This window comes from Schistocerca serialis, chromosome 3 (assembly GCF_023864345.2).
Source record: "Schistocerca serialis cubense isolate TAMUIC-IGC-003099 chromosome 3, iqSchSeri2.2, whole genome shotgun sequence".
Taxonomy (NCBI): Eukaryota; Metazoa; Arthropoda; class Insecta; order Orthoptera; family Acrididae; genus Schistocerca; species Schistocerca serialis.
In genome coordinates this window covers 664,064,890-664,088,274 of record NC_064640.1, presented here as the reverse complement: position 1 = coordinate 664,088,274, position 23,385 = coordinate 664,064,890, and the positions used below count along the sequence as shown (strand labels likewise).

The following is a 23,385-nucleotide window of genomic DNA, read 5'->3' as shown; positions in this document are numbered from 1 at the left end:
GTCAAAACGCAGAGAGGTGTAGTGTGCCAAGGCAATTTGATCGCATGGGCGTAGCTTCGTTTCCTGGAGGGCTACGACGAGCGGACGGTGCAAGCGGAGCAGCAACTTCAAGTCCTCTCGGTTGGCGCGAATGCTGCGAATATTCCAGTGAATAAGTACCATCGTGAGAAGAAAAGGAAGATGAAAGAAGGGGTCACCTCGAAGCCCGCTGAGGGCCTGGCTTCGAGCGAGTACTGCCGCCGCCATCAGTAGGCGGACAGTCACCGTCCATTGGTTCTATAGGTTCATCGGCCATCTCGTTAAGATGGCCGGGAGGAGGAGCTTCCTCCGCCGGTGGACGGCCAGATGTTCGGCTACCAGCGGTGCGGCCAGGCGAAATGGATGACGGCCTGGGGCGGCAACCGCTGGGTGGCGCAGGAGAAGAAATGCGCCGTGGAGGAGAAGGAGAACTGTGCTTCCTATGAGCCTTCTTGGAAGGTCGTTTGGTGGAAGTACCGGTCGATGGCTGGGAGGTCGAGGTACGTAGGAAGTCTGCACGGGACGGCTCCTTCTTGAAGGCCCATGCATCTGACTTCTGGGTCTTCGTCTTAGCAGAAGCTGATGAAGGGGCTGGTGTCTGGGGGGTGATGGGAGGAAGAGGAGACGTCGACCGCGCGATCTTAGCACTGGCCGAATGGACGACCGTGGTGCTGAAGGTCAGATCGCATGTCTGGGTTGCCACCTCCCTGGTAGTCCGAGGAGAGGCGAGGACAGTACTGTATTTCCCCGCTGGGAGCAGCGTGGGCTTCCTACTAGCCAATAGCTTGCGAGCAGCCGAGGTTGACACTTTCTCTTTGACCTGAATTTCTTGGATACAGCGTTCTTCCTTATAGACGGGACAGTCGCGGGAGGATGCTGCATGGTCACCCTGACAGTTCACACAACAAGGAGACGGAGGTGGACAGTCACCCTCATGGGCATCCCTGCCACAAGTGACATATTTAGCCGCATTGGAACAAGACTGTCAAGTGTGATTGAAACGCTGACACTGGTAGCAGCGCGTAGGTGTCGGGACATAGGGGCGAACAGAAATAACCCCGTAGCCCGCTTTGATGCGCGATGGCAGCTTAAAACTATCAAAGGTCAAGAAAAGTGTCCGGGTCGGTACAAGGTCATTGTTGACCTTTTTCATGACCCTATGGACAGCCGTCACGCCCTGCTCAGCGAGGAAAGACAATCTCCTCGTCAGTCAATCCATCGAGGGATCTAGTATAGACCACACCACGAGACGAATTCAAAGTTCGGTGAGCCTCCACCCGGACAGGGAAAGTGTACAGGAGTGTGGCTCGAAGCAGTTTCTGTGCCTGAAAGGCGCTCTCAGTTTCTAGTAACAAGGTACCATTACGCAACCTCGTACAAGACTTAACAGTACCGGCTATGGCATCTACTCCCTTCTGGATAACGAAAGGGTTGACAGAGGAAAAATCCTTTCCTTCCTCAGATCGAGAAATGACGAGGAACTGTGGGGTAGGCGGTAGTACTTTTGTCACTGGGGGCTGGTCATGTTTCCGTTTGTGGGCAGAAGTCGAGAGAGAGAGGAAGAGAAATCCATTGCGGAGGAATCCCCCATGATTGCCAGCGTCTCCGATGGCGCGCTCCTTCCTTATGGGGACCCTCTCAGAGGGCACTCCCGCCTTAGGTGAATGTTTACACCTCAGGTCACACCTCCCGAGAAACAGACGGAGGGACCAATCGGCATGGTCAGAAGGTATTAGCTCAGGCAATCACCCCTCCCTGGGCCTGGCCTTTACCAGGGGGTACGTGCGTGCCTTACTTGTCTACCCAGGGCGGGGAATTACGCGTTACCCCATCACCGGCTACGCGTGCGAACGCGTGGGTCGGCCTTCAGGCGCGCGCAGGGAGGAAGGAAGAAGAGGAAAAGGAAGAGAGAGAGGACACACTGACAAACGCCGAAGCGGAGACCAGAGGAGGCAAGGAGAAGGAGGCAAGGAGGAGGAGGCAAGGAGAAGGAGGCAAGGAGAAGGAGGCAAGGAGAAGGAGGCAAGGAGAAGGAGGCAAGGAGAAGGAGGCAAGGAGAAGGAGGCAAGGAGAAGGAGGCAAGGAGAAGGAGGCAAGGAGAAGGAGGCAAGGAGAAGGAGGCAAGGAGAAGGAGGCAAGGAGAAGGAGGCAAGGAGAAGGAGGCAAGGAGAAGGAGGCAAGGAGAAGGAGGCAAGGAGAAGGAGGCAAGGAGAAGGAGGCAAGGAGAAGGAGGCAAGGAGAAGGAGGCAAGGAGAAGGAGGCAAGGAGAAGGAGGCAAGGAGAAGGAGGCAAGGAGAAGGAGGCAAGGAGAAGGAGGCAAGGAGAAGAGTAAGGAAGACAGTGAGATGGAGAAGAACAAAGAAAGGAACCAACCAAAAAAGGAAGAAACGAGAAGTGAAAAACCAAAAAGACCACAAATATAGGTCGTGGGACCGTCCGTCTCCGGACGCAGGCTCTAACTACCCCCTTGAGGGGGATGGACTCCTTTTAGTCGCCTCTTACGACAGGCAGGAAGACCTTGGGCCTATTCTAACCCCCGGACCCGCAGGGGGGTGATTGATGGATTGATGGGCTGACCGACTCTACACCTCAGAGGTGCTGCTATTAATGGCCTGTCTAAAGTGTGTTCAAGACTTGTTTCATGCAGATCTCCACACTACTATACCCCGAGCAAGCCTCTTCATCCCTCCTGAACTTAAATTCCCTTTCCGAACTTCTCCTTGGCTTCCTTGATTGCTTGCTCAATCCATTGAATAATACTGGGGAGAATCCACAACCCTGCCTCGTTACCTTCTTAACTACTGCGTTCCTTTCATGTTGCCTCATAACTGCAGTCTGATTTCTGTACAAGTTCTATATAATCTTTCGCTCCTTGTGTTTTACCCCTGATATCTTCAGAGTTTCAAACAACATATTCCAGTCAAAAATATCAAAAGCTTTCTCGAAATCTACAACAGCTATAAAAGTATATTTGCCTTTCTTCGTCTACCTTCTAAGATAAGTCTTAGGGTCAGTACTGCCTTTTGTGTTCCTATATTTCCTTGGAACCCATAGTGATCTTCCCCTGGGTCGGCTTATACCAATTTTCTATTCTTCAGTAAGTAATTCGTCTATTTCGCAAGCATGACTTACTAAGCATATGCTTCGATGTCTTTCACACCTGTCAGCACCCGCCTTCTTTGGAATAGTAATTACTTCCTTGTTCACTTAAGTCTTCAAATCACAAACGTAAAACCAATTAACGCCTCTAATACAATGAATCATTCACTCGGTATCATGCAGCAGAGGTACTTTCCGATCATACTGCAAAACTGCTATTTCGGTGCAAGCAAAACAGAAAAAAACCACGTTAAGATTGTGATTTGTTAAGCACTACCAAGAGTATGGACATACAACTCAAGACAAAACTACCTCATAACTCTTAGGTGATACGCTTCTAATGTTTAAATCCAACGCGCTTACGTGTTATTTGTGCCGAGTTAAAATTGTGTCGAACCGGTACAGGCTACTGATCTGCCGACCAATCCGACTAAGCGCACATCAAAGCTTCAGCTTACTGTGGTGAAACCGAATAGCATTTTAGAGGCCTTGTGGAGTTTGGACGAAAGAGGTCACCAGCTGGTGTGTTAAATCTCCGTGTCAGTGCTGACGAGGCGATAGGAAGAACACTACCACTGAGAAGCAAATACATGGTCAAACGTCCTGCTTCGATTAACATTTTAAGAAGTCCTCGACACGAACAATATTTCTCACCCTAAAAAAGGTTTTAAAGATCTTATTGTTTATCAACCGTAAGGCTACAAAAATGTTCCTTAGCGACTATAGTTGACGCTAATTACCTGGAGGTAAACTTTCGAAGCTGAGTGAACAGCCATAAGGAGGACCTATGTGCAATTTCCGGTATTTGCAGTGATTTTCCTTGATGGGAGCAGTGAAATGGTGTTCACGTAACCTAGTGAGGCCAACTGAGCAGTTACTTTAATGAGAAAGAGCGGGTCTAGCATCTGAAAAGCTGACAACGGTTTACAGATATGTGCCAACTCCATTGCACTACACAACGCATTTAAATGTCATTTGAGTGAGGACACGGCAGTAAGTCAATAGCGTGGGCCTTTGGGCCCGATCGCGGAGTTTTACTTTGTTGATAAACAGAATTTTTAATTTCTGTTCACCCGAAGACTTAAGGAATCAAATGGCAAGATACTTTCCAAAGTACGTACCTTTGTCAGTTGTAACCGGTAGCCACACAGGCTGTCCAAATATCCTGAGTGGAGACCACGTAGTCTTAGATTCACTGAGTATCTTCTCAAACGCCTCCGCGAAAACCAGAGCAGAACATACCTGAAACAAATACGTCTTAGTTACATGTGAAGTTTTTTGTTCAATCACTACCGTAAAACTGTTTACAGTTTCTTAATACCAAGTAGCAAAATGAATTTTTTCGTGTTTCCTTTAAGTTCCATTCTTTGGGGAGGCCCTAGATCTTCGCCAGCCTATGCCCGTTTTTCGTTACTTTTCAGATTGTGATTAATCTTACGATTGTTTTAATGTAATCTTAACACAGGTGCCTGCCGTACACGATGAAAGTGTAACACCCTTTTGAAGCTGCAGGCTAAGTTTGCGAGACAGTTCTTCCAGGAGTTTCCTTGTGAGGTTGGCTCCGACAGCTGACTGGTTTCCTTTGAAACGGCATATCCTTTCTGCCAAGTCACCTTACAATATGTCTGAAGAAATTAGTCAGCCACCATTTCTTTCTTGTTCCCTTCACGCATGATGCATGGGAAGTATGACATCTCGTACTATTTCGGATGTCCCTGATTTTGCTGCCGTTATCGTTCCGTGGCGTGAATATTCGAGAGAATATGTTGCCCGACTTATTCGATAGTGCGTTCCTTGAATTTTAATGCTTAACCTTTCCATCACGCATATCATTTCACTTTCTGCCACTAGAATTGGATGGGTACCTCTACTGTTCTCTCGTTTTTTAGACGAACCAGTGACGAAATCCGCTACCCTTCTTTGATTCTTTTATCTGCACTTCTAATCTTAGACGGTAAGGATCGTAGACTTACGAGATGTAACCAAAATTGTTTGGACAATTATTGTTTGAGCTACCTGCATCGGCAATTATTTTCAAGGAGTGAGTCCAAGTGGAGTGGCTAAAGGATGATTATCAGTATTACTGAGCAGCACGCACATTAAACATAGCTTATAAGTTAAAACTAATCGCAATAGGAGGTAAATTTTTGTGTTATGTGTAAACACGAATAAATTATAAATAGTGGCTATACGGAATGAGATTTTCACTCTGCAGCGGAGTGTGCGCTGATATGAAATTTCCTCGCAGATTAAAACTGTGTGTCGGGCCGAGACTCGAACTCGGGACCTTTGCCTTTCGCGGGCAGGTGCTCTACCAACTGAGCTACCCAAGCACGACTCACGCCCCGTCCTCACAGCTTTACTTCTGCCAGTACCTCGTCTCCTACCTTCCAAACTTTACAGAAGCTCTCCTGCGAACCAAGCAGAACTAGCACTCCTGAAAGAAAGGATACTGCGGAGACATGGCTTAGCCACAGCCTGGGGGATGTTTCTAGAATGAAATTTTCATTCTGTTAAGTTTGGAAGGTAGGAGACTACATACTGGCAGAAGTAAAGCTGTGAGGACGGGGCGTGAGTCGTGCTTGGGTAGCTCAGTTGGTAGAGCACTTGCCCGCGAAAGGCAAAGGTCCCGAGTTCGAGTCTCGGCCCGGCACACAGTTTTAATCTGCCAGAAAGTTTCAGTGGCTATATGCTTTTCAAATATTTACTACACATTTACAGACTGTCGTTCTAAGCCTGTGAATGAAATACGCACACTGTGTCGAGAATATGGTCGGAAAATCCTCCAGTGAGTGTGTACAACATGTGACGCAATACTTAACCCTACACCCTGGAGGGTGTGTGGTTAACATACCCGCCCCGTCCAAAGTTGCTATCGTTTCCACCGGCGCATGAGTGACTATTGCAGCGTAATGGGCCACATTAACGAAACCGGAAAGCAAGATAAGCGGTATTTGGAGAGTGAACTCATCGGCCGAAGCAAAGTTAGTAAAAGCGCTACAGAAGGTGCAATTTCTTCACAAGCTTTTTGTTAATTTTATGTTTCTAATGCAATTCGACACCTTGTATGCTAAAACGGTAACATATGATGTTCTGTGCCACTGTCAAGTCTGCCTAGCAACAAAATGTGTTTAGTGAATGGTCCATACATAGATCTTAGGAACTGGACAGCTGTACCTAATATCGAACTGGTATCACTTTGATCAAATGGCAAATAAAGAAACTGAGATACGGTACGACGGCTAGATAACTCACGATAACATTTGCTAAATCGTTTCCGTAGTGGCAACATAGAGGCTACTTGCTGATCCATTATTTCGCTGTTGACTAGGAGTAATCAAGATTGTGTGTCCTAGATTCATTGAAATGAGATTTACCGGAGCAAAGCCTTCTGTAGCAGGTGCAAACAATTATAGAATGATACCTGAAGGGTCAAAATTCTACCGACAGAAAAATCCTAAAACGTTTATTTTGAAATAATTAAGTAATGACCGGAACAATATGTTTCTGAATGCTTACACCACATAGCAACTCAGTGCGTGTTCTACAGCGGTGCAAAAATTTTGCCAGTTACAAATATGCCTGTAATGCAATGCTCCAGGCACTTATAACTGTAACAGTTCCGCAGCAATTTCTAGTAGGGATTCAGACACCAAATACTTCATAGGAAAAAATTCATCACATACGACTAACGTTTTGCATGGTAGCATCACAACATCGGTATGAAAACATAAGCGATTTACATCTACGTGCCTCACATTTTGCTTGTTCAAGATGTCACCACTGGACATTTCTAGCGACTGAATCATTAAGTAAAAAGACTTATTTTGGGATGCTGTAGCAACAGCATAAGTTTGAGTCTAAAGTTTGGGAGATTCTGATCTCAGGCTAGCATTGTTGCCTCGTAGAATGGAGGACGTCTACGACGTACCTGTGTCGTTTAAATGTACCTCTGTTCAACGTATCTCTCGGCTCTAACACGAATTCGGTGTTAGAGTTTTCTTTACAAAACTTACATACCGTTCATAATGATCGTGAAAGCATTTCATTTTTCCCTTTTTGCCCACTATCGGACTTTAAAAATGTACATTAGCTTCAACAAAATACATGAAACAGTATGCAGACTCACAACAGGCACATCTGGCAAAAGCAGTGTCTGGACCATCCTCAGAATCACATTCTTAAGTCACAAAATTAAATGCCCCGTGAATCACATTCTTGAATTCAGCATCATGTGCGGGAGCACTGTATCCCCTACGCTTAAATATTCCTGGCAAACGGCCGCGTACACTGCTCCCGCACATGATGCTGAATTCGAGAATGTGATTCACGAGCATTTAATTTTGTAACTTCAGAATGTGATTCTGAGGATGGTCCAGATACTGCTTTTGCCAGATGTACCTGTTGTGAGTCTGCATATCGTGTATTTTGTTGCAGCTCATGTACATATTTAAAGTCCGATAGTCGTCAAACAGAGTAAAACAACGAAATGCTTTCACGATTCTTATGAACGGTATGTAAAGCTTCTGAAGAAAACTAACACCGTATTCGTGTTAGAGCCGAAAGATATGTTGTGGGCAGCGGCACATTTAAACGCCACAGCTACGTCTAAGACGTCCTCCATTCTACGAGGCAACACTATTGTATTGCCTAAAATTTCAGGTGCCATTATCGACACATTTTCCTTCACTCCTTACTATGTCAAACTGGAGTGGAATGTGTTATCTCCAGTTCTTTAATCTGCTTTTATCATCGAAATGAGTGCTAGGTACGTCGTTTTTTCCTTAGCATGAATATTTATTTAATGTTCGACGTGTGGTTTATAGATGGATGACTTGAGTAACGAGTTGTAGGTCGCAACTTTAAGTGTATGCGTATGATGATCATAAAAACTTTCAATACTTCCTTCCGAAATTTTGTTGAGATACTAACGGTATTGGATTTCGTTTCTGATGAAGGTTCGTAGTCACCAGAATTGTTAGCTTCTCTTTGAGGAGGACTGTTTCCGTCACTGCCACTAGGACTACGATCTTAACACTTAATCGCGTTATCGTCTAAAGTAATGTGTCTCCTCCCATTAATTTTGAGGGAAAGCCGAACGACAGTTTTGTATACAACGAGAGTTCTTTAAATGTGGATAAATACAAAATAATTGTCAAAACAATCCTACCCATTTGGTATAGTCATAAATGATTAGTGCTGAACTTTTACAATGTCACATCGTTTAGTTATAGGAAACGCTATGAAGTGATAAGAGATGGAGCGAACAGTTGCGAAGGAGCGTGAATAGCCACTTTGGTGGGAGTGTTGTGCGAAAATACGGTGGATCCGTGTAGCAAACAACAACACGAGGCGCTAGTTCGGCTTTTTCCAAGAGCGTTGCGTATGTGTTTGGAGTTCTTATTGAGTAGGCAAGGTAGGAGACCTACGAGGAATTCGAAGACGAGCTGTTAAGGTATTCACAAGTCGGTATAGCCCACGCTAAAATGTAACAGAGAACATCAATGGAAATCTAAAGAAAGATTACATGCTTACAAAACCCTGTTGGGTAAATTTACGAACTGGTATTCAAGGTAGACTCTGCAAAAATTTTGCAGTCTCTGTCTTGTGTAGAGATGAGGGAACAAGAGGAAGTAAGCTGAATATCTAAGTATATACACACTTCTCCCTCGCTCCATTCGCGAGTGTCGGAGGAAAGTCTCTAATGCTAGCCCAAAGGAACTTGCAGGATGTACTGCACAGCGGCTTGCAGGAACACACACACACACACACACACACACACACACACACACACACACACACACACACACACACACACACGGTTGCATTTAATCCCTACTGCAAATGAACGACGGTCTTATTCGACAACTGCAATACTCACGAAGCAAACAACTGAATAGAAGAGTATGTTATGTTGATGCCACGCACGTTGAAGGGTGACCGCATCCAAGGGCATGTTGTTTGTATGGCTCTTACAAAGCAACTGCCTCAATTGCCTTCCACAGCGGGACTGGTGGCACGTGAGCTTGCTCGTCTCAGCGCAAAGGCCCTAATACACTGTTAAGTATCTTTGATAAATTCTTTGACGCTGCACTGAGGATGATTTTATTGAAAATATTTACGATTATAGGTAAGTGTGTGTGTGTGTGTGTGTGTGTGTGTGTGTGTGTGTGTGTGTGTGTGTGTGTGTGTGTCTCTCTCTCTCTCTCTCTCTCTCTCTCTCTCTCTCTCTCACACACACACACACACACACACACACACGCACACACGCACACACACGCGCGCGTCATTATTTTGGGACGTTAAGAAGTTAAAAAATAGTTTTCTGGTACAGTTTAATTGTAAATGTTATATCTATGTGTCCTATGATAAATTTTGTATTAAAACTGGTTTCTAACGACGGATTTTAGTAACCCTTCACAGAATAGTATTCTATCCTTCCGAGAACTATTCGAAATTGAATGTCAATAAAAATATTTCACTGTCACAAGGAGTCCGTAGATTGCGTATTCGTTCTCATCTCTGAGGTGTCTTAGGCACCTCACGTTTCTTCTAAAAGCACAAAGATTTCTATAACCATTCTATTGTAGTCTACTTTCCGTTGAGACTATTTGAATAGAGCAGCTATTGCGAGAATGTCCTTATTTCTGTTCTGAAATAGTAACTATCATTTTAATGTCAGGTGTGTCATTAACTTGTAGCTTGTACTGCACAGTCAATTGCGTCAGTTGAACTAAAAATTTTCATTGGATTCGAAGTTTATCTTAGTCGAAGCTGTAAGATAGTTAAGAGCCTGTTTGGTGTTGGCGAACGAACCATCATTGATAATTAGCCACGGAAGCACTAATTTGAAACCGTTAATCGAACCCACTAAGTGTTGCTTAAGAGTATTCTGAAATACAAAGCTCTATTACTATTCCGTGAACTGTTTTATATTCATTAGATAACGTAACTTAACACCAAGCTGGCTCAGCGAATGGCTATTTCATGCGCCAATGGATAATATTTCGGAGCTAACCTAAACTTATGTTTGTTCACACATCAGATAAAATTATTAGATAACTTGCTCTTTAAGTATACTGCTTGTTCTGGTGCGAACTGACTTTTTCCTTTCCTCTACTCTCTTTGCCGTGTCAAAAAAAGTAGTATCACAGGATGTAATAGATTGTAATGTGTTGCGAGGCTATTGTTAATACCTGAAGCTGCTTAAAGAGTAGTAAAGCTTAAATATTCTAGAGGATAATTCCACTCGAAATTAACGTAAAAAATGACCTCATGTTTTCTCCTCTAAAAATGACGATCACACATGAAACAGTAGATACTAAGCCTAAAGATATATGACCTATACTAAGGGAACTACTGTTTAAATTCATATAAACACCCATGTCCAAAAATTTAAACAATTTCTTTCAGGTAATTTTTCTTAAAGTTAAATGACAACTTCGCTATAAGCCATACAGCCGTACAATATCCTGTTAATGCATATCTTTGCACATCTTTGCCGTGTCCTACGTGAGTGACAGAAGCGAACGACAGCGAGAGACTTCTGGATACGCGACACTCCAGCAACAAGCAGCAGCATCGGGCGAAAAGCTTGGGTGTCCTGCATGCGAGCGACCACGTCGCGCTACAAGTTGGCTGCTTAGAGAAAACCAGCTGTTTCTATAAAACGGCGTCCCTAACCTGCAGAATACTGTCATTGGAGAGTAAAGCTACAGAATTAGGTTTACTTAAGAAAATAAAGCGAAAATGAATGCTCTGCATGAAATTTACGAAGGGAGGAATCTCCATGGAGAATTTCATAAATATCATCAACTATGACGATCACCAGACAAACTCTTCGAATACACTTGAATGAGCAGAGAATCATTCGACTATCTCAACAATAAATTAACTACGAATTTTTTTTTACATTATCAAGAACTTTTAACAGCCAGTAAATGTGGAGAATGACTACTACATGACTAACTAAGCTAAATATAAACATAAGTATGCATCACAGTTCGTCAGGCCGTTCTTATATTTTTACTGACTCACAATTATGTATACTAAGATTTATGTATACTATTTACACTGCATCGCTAAGTATATTTTTAAGGTCTTGCCTAAGAACTTGATCTTCAAACATATCCCAGTATATCACACACATTTAATTCCTAATAAATTACAATTAACCATGAAATTTTACAGATATTTGATGTTGCGAACGTAATTCTGCAGCAGTCAATGTTAAGGCCAGGCGTTTCAATTAATTTAAATAGTCTGTAAAAGTAAAGCATACAAATTTTTTTAAAAGAAAGTCAAACGTTTAATGATTTTTCTAAAAGTATGAAATAAAGAATATTAGGGAAACATTTGGTGCACCTCATTTTCTGCTTATGATTTCGAGCATCATTCAAAGGCACGTAGAACGTTTCTCTGATCTACTTATTTCTTTTACACAAATCATTTCATAAAATATTTGACTGATTTCTTTCATTTTTTCAAATTTCAAGTTTTATTCAGAAAGCATGATCTTACTGACTACTCGTTTGCCTTCCTAATCTACTTGATACCAAGAAAGCCTTTTTGACATTTACATACCACACCAATGTATATTTTTAAATGCAAAATAGCTAGGACTTGAACACGTTCTAGATATCGAAACGACGATTTTTGGAAATGACAGCACACAGAAAGGACTATTTTATCATATGATTAACACTCGACAAAAATGGTTCAAATGGCTCTGAACACTATGGGACTTAACATCGAAGGTCATCAGTCCCCTAGAACTTAGAACTACTTAAACCTAACTAACCTAAGGACATCACACACATCCATGCCCGAGGCAAGATTCGAACTTGCGACCGTAGCGGTCGCGTGGTTCCAGACTGAAGCGCCTAGAACCGCTCAGCCACACCGGCCGGCAACACTCGCCACGTTTTTGTAAACGCGTGAGCAGAACAGAAAACAAGACTCCCTATAAATCACACCATGAGGTTTTGTCCAAATTTTCATAGCCAAACAAAGGGAGAGAAGCAGGTAAACTGGGCATCAAAGTGACCAGCATGAGGACTAGTTTGGCATGAAAATATTTAACTGCTTGAAAGTAATCAGGGTAATTAACGGAAACTTAATTAATAAGCGGAGGAAAAATTGAAATATTTCACGAAAAGCTGCTGTAGATGAAGTGTCAAAAATTTCATCTGTTCAAGACCTAGCTATTTTGCACATAAAAAGATACATTGGTGTGGTATTTAAATGTCAAAAAGGCTTCCTTCGAATCAAGGAAGGCAAACGAGGAGTCAGTAAGATCATGCTTTCTGAATAAAACTTGAAGTTTAAAAAATGAAAGAAATCAGTCAAATATTTTATGAAATGATTTGTGTAAAACAAATAAGTAGATCAGAGAAACGTTCAACGTGCATTTGAATGATGCTCAAAATCATTAACAGAAAATGAGGTGCACCAAACGTTTCCCTAATATTTTTTATTTCATACTTTTAGACAAATCATTGCACAAAGTATTTGACTTTATTTTAAAAAATTTTGTAAGCTTTACTTTTACAGAATATTTAGAGTAATTGAAACGCTTAGTCTTATCATTGACTGCTGATGAAATATGTTCGCAACATCAAATATCTGTAAAATTTCATGGTTCAATGTAATTTATTAGGCATTAAATGTGTGTGATATCCTGGGATAGGTGTCAAGATCAAGTTCTTTGGCAAGACCTTAAAAATATACTTAGCGATGCAGTGTAAACAGTATACATTCAACTTAATATACAGATTGTAACTGAGTCAGTAAAATTATAAGAACAGTGCACGACCTCTTCCCCATACATACTCATGAGCTGTATACACTACCCCTGCACTACAGCTAACTTTTGTTGATTGGTGCCAATCTGTGTAGTTATGTTTCTATTTAGCATAGTTAGTCACGTAGTCATTCCTCCGCATTTATTGGCTTTTAAAAGTTCTTCATCATGTAAAACAAATTTGTATTTAATTTATTGATGAGATAGTCGAATGCTCCTCTGCTCATTCACTTGTATTCGAAGAATTTGTCTGGTGATCTTCGTAGTTGATGATATTTATGAAATTCTCCATGGAGATTCCTCCCTTTGTATATTTCATGCACAGCATTCCTTTTCGCCTTATTTTCGCCTTATTCTGTAGCCTTACTCTCGAGCCACAGTATTCTACAGGTTAGGGATGCCGTTTTATAGAAACAGATGGTTGGCCCTAAGCAGCCATATTGTAGCACGAAATGGTCGCTCGCACGCAGGAAACACAAGCTTTTCGCCCGATGCTGCTGATTGCCGCTGGAGTGTCGCGAATCTAGAAGTCGCTCGCTTATGTCGCTTACGTAGGACACGGCCTTACGTAGGACATGGCCTGGCAGGCCTTATAATGTCTCACCAACGGAGGCCACAACATTCGGATCATGGATTTATTACAAACTTTGTACACTTTTAGTCGTCCAGTAGAACACAGAGTGCTAGCAGTAAGGCTTACTACTTAGGCAGTTTCGAGAAGCTCCCAAGAGAAGTTTCACGAGATAGTGACGTTCAAGTAGTTAGCGTTCAAGTTCCGCAATCGGTGGCTCGCTGGTAAGAGTCCCGTTCAATATTTTTTATGTGCCTTTTCTCCTTCTTGTTCAGGTTATTTCGTATATATGAAAACTGCAAGGTAATATAGTGAGAAAACATTTGTATGTGCAATAAACTTTTATTGAGTTTTCAATGGTATTTGGTTGTTTAGTAATTTTAATTACTACAAGTATTATATTTATAATCATCGGCAAGTAAACGACCAAACGCATAAAGTTTTCCTGGAAATGTATGTCTGTCGTGATTTGAGAAATCCCTTACACCTGCAATCGGGTAAGATACCCAGAAATCCTTTGCACCAGGAAACTGCTGGCCGGGGTGGCCGAGTGGTTCTAGGCCAGGCTGTTCCAACCGAGCTCCAGGGAGCTGGAGCGCTCCGGAGCGCTCACTGCGGCAGCTCGGAGCCCGCGTGGAGGGGGAAAGCTAACTCACTGCCCCCTTGCCGCATGCAGCCGCAACTGACGCAATAATCCGTGTTCAATGACAGCTATGACTAGCCGCGGGAGCCCTGTACCTCTATTGGAGGATACCTCTCTGTTCATTGAGAGGGATGGTCGTCCGCAGTATCTTGTATGTCACAAAGTACTTAATTCTGCGAAGAGGTACAATATACAACGACATTATGCACGTCTTCACGCAGCGCACTACGATCAGGTAGAAGGCGTTGCACGCAAAGAACTGGTAGCCGGGCTTAAGAACGACATACCAGGAGGAGTAAGTTTAAGAACGGTTTCGTAATACGGAGGGTATCAAAACATGCAAAACAGTTTGTCTTCTGTAATGCGTTTATAATTTTCAGGTGAATGAGAGCGGGGAAAACACTACTGAATCTGCAATTCGAGTATGCTACAGGGTCGCTCACATCATTGCGACGAGTGGCAAGCCGTTTTCGGTGGGGACCACTCGTAAAATCGTGCATGGTAGCAGTTGCAGAATGTTTGTTTCCAAGGGAGATGTATGCAATTGAAGGGGTTTGCCTGTCGAAGCAAACAATGTCTCGTCGAATCCTGGACATGGCAGCGGATTTAGAGACACAGCTCAGGAAAAAGGCGGAGAGCTTTGTTGCATTTTCGCTAGCGCTTGACGAAAGCGCCGACATATCGGACTGTGCTCAGCTTGCAGTCTTTGTGCATGGTGTCGACATGGAGCTGCAAGTAACTGAAGAACTCTTGGATGTGGTACCACTCGATTACACCGCAACATCACGTGACATTTTTGAAGCTGTTTGTGAATCAGTGGACAATATAAATTTGCCGTGGGATAAGCTCCATTCTGTAGCGTCAGACGGTGCACCACAAATGATCGGGCGTCACCAAGGTTTTGCTTCTCGTGTGAAAAATAAACTCGGGACGAATTCGGGAATGACATTTTGACTCTTCACTGTTTTATTCACCAAGAGGCACTCTGTGCTGAAACAGTAGAGCTAGGTGGCGTAATGAAATATGTCGTGAAGTGTGTGAATTTTGTGTGGCGTCACGGTATGAATCATCGCCAGTTCAAAGGATTCCTGAAAGATATGGAAGCGGAGTATGGGGATATACCTTACCACAGTACAGTTCGTTGGCGGAGTCGGGGAAAAGTTCTTTATGTTTTCTTTGCCATTCGTGAGGAAATATCCCTTTTTCTCGAAATGAAAGGGGAAGAAATGCGTTGTCTGAAAGATATAAAATGGATATCAGACCTGGCGTTCCTATCTGACATAACTATGCATCTGAATGATTTAAATCTGTCATTGCAGCGCAGAGGGCAGCTAATCGTTGACATGCAAGACCAGATCAAAGCGTTCATGGAAAAGTTACGTTTATCTGAGAGGCAGATGAGTAATGGACATTTAATGTTCTTCAATCGTCTTGCTTCTTTAAAACTACCTGAAGGTACTACTTTCGGCGATTACCAAGCAAAGTTAAATCAGCTCATCACGTCGTTTGAAACACGATTCCGAGACCTCACTAGTTTGGAAATTGAAATTAAGGTGTTCAGCACTCCTTTTTCAGTTTCCCCTGATGACTTGTCGTCACTTCAATTGGAGGTTATTCATTTGTAAAATTCAACTTTGTTGAAGGAGAGGTACTACAACACGTTGGATTTGTCACGATCGTATCTTTCATTAGAGCAAAAACACTCCCCAAGCTTCACAACAATGCCGCTCACATCATGTGCATGTTTGGATCTACGTATTGTTGTGAGCAGCTTTTCTCAGCAATGAAAAGAGTAAAAAGTAAGGAACGATCGTTTCTTCAGAATGCAACAATGAAGGCCATCCTCCGCATTAACGCTGCGAACACTTTGACGCCTATTTCCGATCTTGTAATCAAAAGAAAATGTCAAGCTACAGAGGCCCAATAAATTTAGTACGCTATTTCTTGTAAAACAGTTGTTTCTTATTTATTTCCTGAACATCGTATTTCCTGGTGTAGAATGTCACCGCGTCTTAGCAGCTAAGAGCATGAGGTTGTCGATCTTGTAAGACGCAGCTGGCACATCAGAACACTTGCCTTGCCGCCTGCCTCAGCCAGCCGTGCCACGTGCCGGCGTGCCGGCCCACTTGACTGGTCACAGCGAGCGACACGGCTCCCTGGAGCAGGGAGCGCTCCACGGCTCACAACGGAGCCGACGGGCTGGAACAGCCTGTTCTAGGCGCTACAGTCTGGAACCGCGAGACCGCTACGGTCGCAGATTCGAATCCTGCATCGAGCATGGATGTGTGTTATGTCCTTAGGTTAGTTAGGTTTAAGTAGTTCTAAGATCTAGGGGACTGATGACCTCAGAAGTTGAGTCCCATAGTGCTCAGAGCCATTTGAACCAGGAAACTCTTCGACCTGCGGGCACAGACAGAGCCCATTCAGCAGTTAAATTTCACAGCGGAGACCGTACTACTATAGCAAAAACGAACAGCGTACGTGTGAATTCTTCAAAAATCATAAATTTACGTTTTTTCTGTAAAAATGGTGGTGACTCCCGATCCTTCGACTACTGCCGATGACGAAGGTCATGAAGATTCGATGCATTGTGCTTTGCAATATGTCAGATAAAAGATGTGTTCGCGTACTGTGACAGTCCTCTTCGATAAGCACACATATTGATACAGAATCGTCAGCAACGACTTATGCAGATGCAGCAGTGACTGGAGAAGAACTTTATCGGTCTACCCTCGAAATGTTAGGAGAAAAGATACCTATTACTGACAAGGACCTCATTCATTCCAATGAAGTATATGAAGATGGTCTATTACGTGAAATTGAAAATTTTTCCGACAATGAGAATTTGAGCCAGCGAAGAGACTCCAAACGCCAGATACATTCCATTGGAGACAAAATTACTGAGACTTACGGCAACTAGAAACAATCAGATACGCCATTGCTGAGAGTCGGGTTGATGTTGGTTAACGCGTATGACGTCATCGGGAGTGCTGTTCTACCGTCAGAGTTTAACACCAGCCTCATGAAATGCGTATTTTTAAGTGCTGACGCATATTATTAAGCATCTCTTGCATCTAAAATTATAAGAACTTAACACTTGTGTGTTGTTGTGCCGTCATCATCATCATTCATCCCCATTACGGTCGGAGGAAGGCTACGGCAAACCACCTCCATTAGGACATTGCATAGTACTGCGGTGTGGGTCTCCCGTATCGTTCCCCTACACACTGTCATCATCATCATCATCATCATCATCATCATCGTCGTCGTCGTCGTCAGCATGTTATATTAATAGTCACCTTCAAGGACTTAATATTAAGAGCTAAAACATCTTACTGCTTCCATAAATACACATGGAAGCTCACGAAGCTTCGTTGCAAGCTTTTTTATGTTTTCTGTTTTAGCTGTTGTGTTCGGATTCCTTGAACTAGGGAAAGTTTTTGTCTTTACATAAAGAGAAACTGCTGTTTTGATGCATTTCGGGAAAATCTGACATTATTGTAGAAGTTAACTATTGCATCACTCCATCACATTTAGCTACTTGTCACTCACGAAAACTGCAAAATATCGCTTCAAACTCCTTTATTTTGTGGAACCAGTCAGTTGAACGAGAAGTGAGCCGAACTGTGGAGATTTCAGAGATCCAGTCATTACCAGTGCTTTACTCTGAATTTATGTTTTTCTGAGACAGCTTACAATTACATGCTAAGTACCCACAAGATATTTAAATGCGTCTTGGGATTCGCAGTTATCACTGGTTGCTGGTTCAACACTAGCAAACTGGAACAGAACTAGTTCTTGTTCTCTGAAATTAGTACAATCCAAATTACCTGTCATAGTTTCAATTATGTTAATGCACAACTCGCTTATGATGGCCTGTATGACGACCTATTCGGTTCCTCCGATGAAGAAACATGTGACGCCACCTCACTAGTACTCTTCCTAATGGATGTACACTGACGAGCCGAAATATTATGAACACCTGCTAAATAGCTTGTTTGCCTGTCTATGGAACGAAGTACATCACTGATTCTGCGTATCAGGGATCCGATAGTTTGTTAGTAAGCTTGCGAAGGAATGTGGCATTAGATGTCTACGCACGGGTCATGTAATTCGCGTAAATAATGGGCCGCTGATTTGCATACAAAGTGACAGCGACCGATAGCGACCCAGATGCGTTCCCTAGGATTTACATCAGGCGAATGTCGTCGCCGAGAAATCAATGTTAGTTCACTGTAATGCTCCTAATACCACCGTAGCACGGTTCTGGCTCCCGGACACGGACAATTATACTGCGGAATGATCACATCGCCATCGGGGAAGACATCAAGCATGAAGAGATGCAGGTGGTTCACAGCTGTCAGCGTGTCTTCGATTACTACCACAGGTCCCATGCAGGCGCAGGAGAACGTCTCACACAGCATAATACTGCTCCCACCTACCTGCGCCCGTGGCGCGCTGCACGCTTCGTGCTGCCGTTCACCTCGATGACGGCATTAGTGGAGACGACCATCAGAGCTAGTGTAGCAAAAATGTGATTCACCCGAAGAACCATTGATCGACGGTCGAATCTCGATGGTCCCGTACCCACTGCAATCGTAACTGACGATGTCGTAGGGGTGGTCTGCTGTGAAGCTCCAATTTCAACAATGTGCTACGAACAGCGCGCTCCAAAACACTTGGGGGTGCACCAGCATTGTGCTCTTTCGGCAGAGATGCCACAGATCACCATGTGTTCTACTAAACAGAACAGACAAGCCTCCGAAACCCACGTCCTGTGAAGAGTCGTGGACTTCCAACCATTTAGCCGATTTAGCGCCTAGTGGTAGTTTCACAGTTCTTCTAACTCTTTCCGTAGATGTTCACGACAGTAGCACGTGAACATTCAATTATCATGTTTTTGTCTCCGCGTCATGCGCCCGCAACGCTACCAGGCGACATCAAACGTCACGGTGTGCAGTGGTCGTAATGTTTTGGCTTATCAGTGTACTTGTCAATAATGGGATGTCTTCTATATTTTCAGTCAGTATTAGAAGCCGCATTTGATTTTACACCTCGTAAGATGTTGGGTTGTTGTAAAATGCACCCAGACTATGAAGTTTAGAAAAAAATTCTTCAAATAGTCTTGGTTTGACCTGGAAGTCAAGATGTACGAAGCTTCCATATTCTTTGTCACTGTAAAGCTCAATGAACTATACAGTCACTGTCAAAGACATACAGTGCGATAATTTTAACTCCAAAAAGAGAGTTTACTGAAATTTTGAAACCCTTCTGGAATAGCAGCAGCCATTGCTTTTTTCCACAATTCATGTAAGAACAAATCACTAGGAAGTATTTTAGCGTGTTCTGTCCCAGCTTTCATAAGATCCAGCTCTACTTTCAGACTAAGTTCTGAACTTGAAATTGTTTGACACATTTCCGAAATGTTGACCGACAAGGGAAAGAAGTTCTTTCTCAGCAAGTAAGTGTAAGCTTTGGGTGAGAAAGTTCGTAAGATGAGAGCAATAGCAACATCTTTCGGGCCCCAATTCAATCACTTTTTGATACTAAGGAAAGATTGCGTATGGCCAGGTGTGAAACACTGGACAAATTGCTGTTTACTTTATCTCTAAAAATTTGTTTTATTACAGAAGAAGCACATCTATTTACATCCACAACATATTTCGAACACTTGGCATTGGACCCTAACCGAGCGAGGTGGCGCAGTGGTTAAACACTGGACTCGCATTCGGGAGGTCGACGGTTCAATCCCGCGTCCGGCCATCCTGATTTAGGTTTTCCGTGATTTCCCTAAATCGCCCCAGGCAAATTCCGGGATGGTTCCTTTCAAAGGGCACGGCCGACTTCCTTCCCCGTCCTTCCCTAATCTGATGAGACCAATGACCTCGCTGTCTGGTCTCCTTCCCCAAAAACAACCCAACAACAACAACATTAGGACCTGTTACTTGTTTTCAAAGCGTACATTTCTTTCCTCAACACTTGTATTTCAGTTTTTAATCTATTTCCTCAAATCGTTGCATTACTCGCCATATTGGGATCAGCTCTTTTACTCCATTACACCCATTTGCATTGTAGTTCTCCATCTTTCGGAAATCGATGATAAGCGACATCGGCAGTTTTATAAGAAGCATTTTTGCATTCAGCACTAACAGAATGATTTCTTCTTTTACTCATAGTACTACAAAACGGCCAACAAGAAGAACAGCTAACAAACGACTGCACTCTGTTTCTGCGGAAGGGTTTGGGAATTTGCTTGCATTAACAACGCATGTGTACTCTTCTCGTTTTCCACTTTCCCTCTTCCCAATAACGTCACGCCCTTTCGCCAGCAGTCTGTGCGGCATGCCCTGAGTGAGACTGGTAAAAGAACACCCCACGTCGACTCTACTAACTTTCCAAATACAAGAATCTCGCAATTTAAAAAGAAAGAACGATTTGAAGAGATGGTAAGAAAACAAAAACTGGAGGAAAACCGATCAATAAATATGCAATAATTGATTCGTAGACCTAAGACCGCTTCGTAGAGGCTCGCAAAAAACATCAGCAGGTAAGTGGACATTTTTATCAGTTTTTCATCAGTTTTTTGTATTAATGAGGAAAGTTGTGTGTCAAGTTTGACATAGGCTTTCCTAGCCCTTCCTTTGTCCTTGAAACCTGTGTCTACCACTCTAAGCGTCCAGGTGCAAAGAATGTCTTATCTAATTGCAGGTGTAAGGGTTTTCGTTAATCAGGACAAACATTTTCAAGAAAACTCTATGCGTTTAGTCGTTTACCTGTCGATGATTATAAACATAATACTTGTTGAGCTAATTGAAATTATTAAACAGACAAATACCATTCGAAATTCAACAAAACTTTCATGTAAATATGCGAGTATTTTCATTACGTAATTTTTCAAGTGTCTTACATATGAAATAATATGACCAGTGCTGAAAAAAATATACATTTTAAGAAAATGAACGAGATTCGACTCAGCAATTCACCGATTACGTCGCTTGAACGCTAACCACTTGATCGCCGCTATCTCATGCTCAGAATCGCAACGCACTAGTATACACTGGTAAGCCTAAACATTATGACCACTCCCGCCCCGACGTTTGATGTCACCTGGTGGCGTTGCTGACACATGACGCGGAAGCAAAAATATGTTCACGGAGTAGACACGGAGGGGGGGATCACCCAGCTACAAATAGGGAAATCCATTGAGATAAGCGTCTTTGACAAAGGACAGACTATTATTACGCAGAGCCTGTGAACGAGTACCTCGGAAACGGCGGAGATAGTTGAATGTTCACGTGCTACTGTCGTGAGCATCTACGGAAAGAGGTAGAAGAACTGTGACACTACCAGTAGGCGCTAAATGGTTGGACGAACATGACTCTTCACAGAACATGGGTTTGGAGGCTTGTCTGTTCTGTAGAGTAGAATACATGGTGATCGGTGGCGTCTCTGCCTAAAGAGCACACTGCTGGTACACACGCAAGTGTATTGGAGGGTACTGTTCGTTGTACATTGTTAAACATGGAGCTCCACATCAGACCACTCCTACGTTTTCACATGCTGACCCAACGACATCGTCAGTTACGATCGCAGTGGGCACGGAACCATCGGAATTCGACCGTCAATCAATGGAAACGTATCGGCTCTTCGGGTGAATCACATTTTGCTACACTAGGTCGATGGTCGCCTCCACTAACGCCGTCATCGAGGTGAACGGCGGCTCGAAACGTGTGGCGCACCACAAGCGCAGGCTGGTGAGGGCAGTATTATGCTATGGGAGACATTCTCCTGCTCTAGAAGAGCCCGGTGGTAGTAACCGGAGATACGCCGACAGCTATGAACCACCTGCATCTCTTCATGCTTGATATCTTCTCCAATGGCGATGTGGATTTTCATCAGTATAACTGTCTGTGTCTCACAATCAGAACCGTGCTACAGTGGTTTGAGGAGCGTTGTAGTGAACTCCCATTCATGTCCCGGCGACAAGATTCAGCTAATGTAAATCGTATGTTAACAATTTGGGTCGCTATCGGGCGTCATCACCGTGTACGCAAATCAGCAGCCCGTTATTTACACGAATTACATTACCCGTGCGTAGACATTTAAGGCCACATATCTTCAAAAACTTAACAAATTGCCGGATCCCTGATACGTAGAATCACTCATATTTCATTAGAAAATCGGACAGACACGCTATTAAGCAGGTGCTCATGATGTTTTGACTTGTCAGTGTATATACGGCCCGTTTCTTTTATTCGACGCCACTTCGGAGACTTGCGCGTCGATAATGTCGAAATGATGACGAGGACAACACACACTTCCAGTTATGAGCTAAGAAAATCGCTTACCCGTCTGGGAATCGAATCCGGACTCCATTGATCGAGGATGAACAACACCAACCTCAAGAGCACGAACAGCTGACAAAAAGTGTACAAAGGTTGAAGCAAATCTGTGATCCGAACGTCATTGCCTCACCCTGTCAGTCATATTTTCACTTCCGTAGTGATTAGAGTGTAGTTGCAGCATAATGCCTTATAGATCGTGGTCGCATTGTAGAAGCACCGCAAGACACGGAACAGATGAAACTACATTTTAATACAAAGAAAGACACACCGCAAAGGAATTATTCAAATGGGATGGAAATCGGTACATGTGATGTACATCTATAGACAAACATATGATTACAGTTTCAGAAAAAACTGGATGATTTATTCAAGAGAAAGAATGTCACAAATGGAACGAGACAGTAACACATTGGTCTACTTCTGACCCTAATACAATCATTAATTCGGCTTGGTATTGATTGACAGAGTTGTTGGATGTCCTCCTGAGGAATATCGAGCCAAATTTCGTCCAACTGGCACGTGAGATCGTTAAAATCACGAGCTGGTTGCAGGGCCCTGTCCGTAATGCTCCAAACGTCAATTTGGGAGTGATTTGGCGACCACGCTGGCCAAAGTACGATTCGGCAAGCACAAGCAACAGAAACTCTGGCCGTGTGTGGGCGGGCATTATCTTGCTGAAATAGCTTACCTTGAAAGGCAACAAAACGTAGCATAGAATACCGTGGACGTACCGCTGTACTGTAATTGTGCCACGTATGACAACCTAAGGTGTCTTGCTGTGGAATGAAATGGCACCAAACATCATCACTCCTGGTTGTCAGGCCCTACGACGGGTGACAGTCAGTCTGTCATCCCACAGTTGTCCGGGGCGTCTCCACACACATCTTCACTGGTCATCGGGGATCAG

The 23,385-nt window shown here is 43.4% G+C and overlaps 1 non-coding gene across 1 annotated transcript; it reads left to right on the top strand.

The window, feature by feature from the left end:
- The first annotated feature begins 5,696 nt into the window (after nucleotides 1-5,696).
- Nucleotides 5,697-5,771, top strand: Trnas-cga (transfer RNA serine (anticodon CGA)). Its single transcript has one exon. It is a non-coding gene; the product is annotated as a tRNA-Ser (tRNA).
- Nucleotides 5,772-23,385: the final 17,614 nt, after the last annotated feature.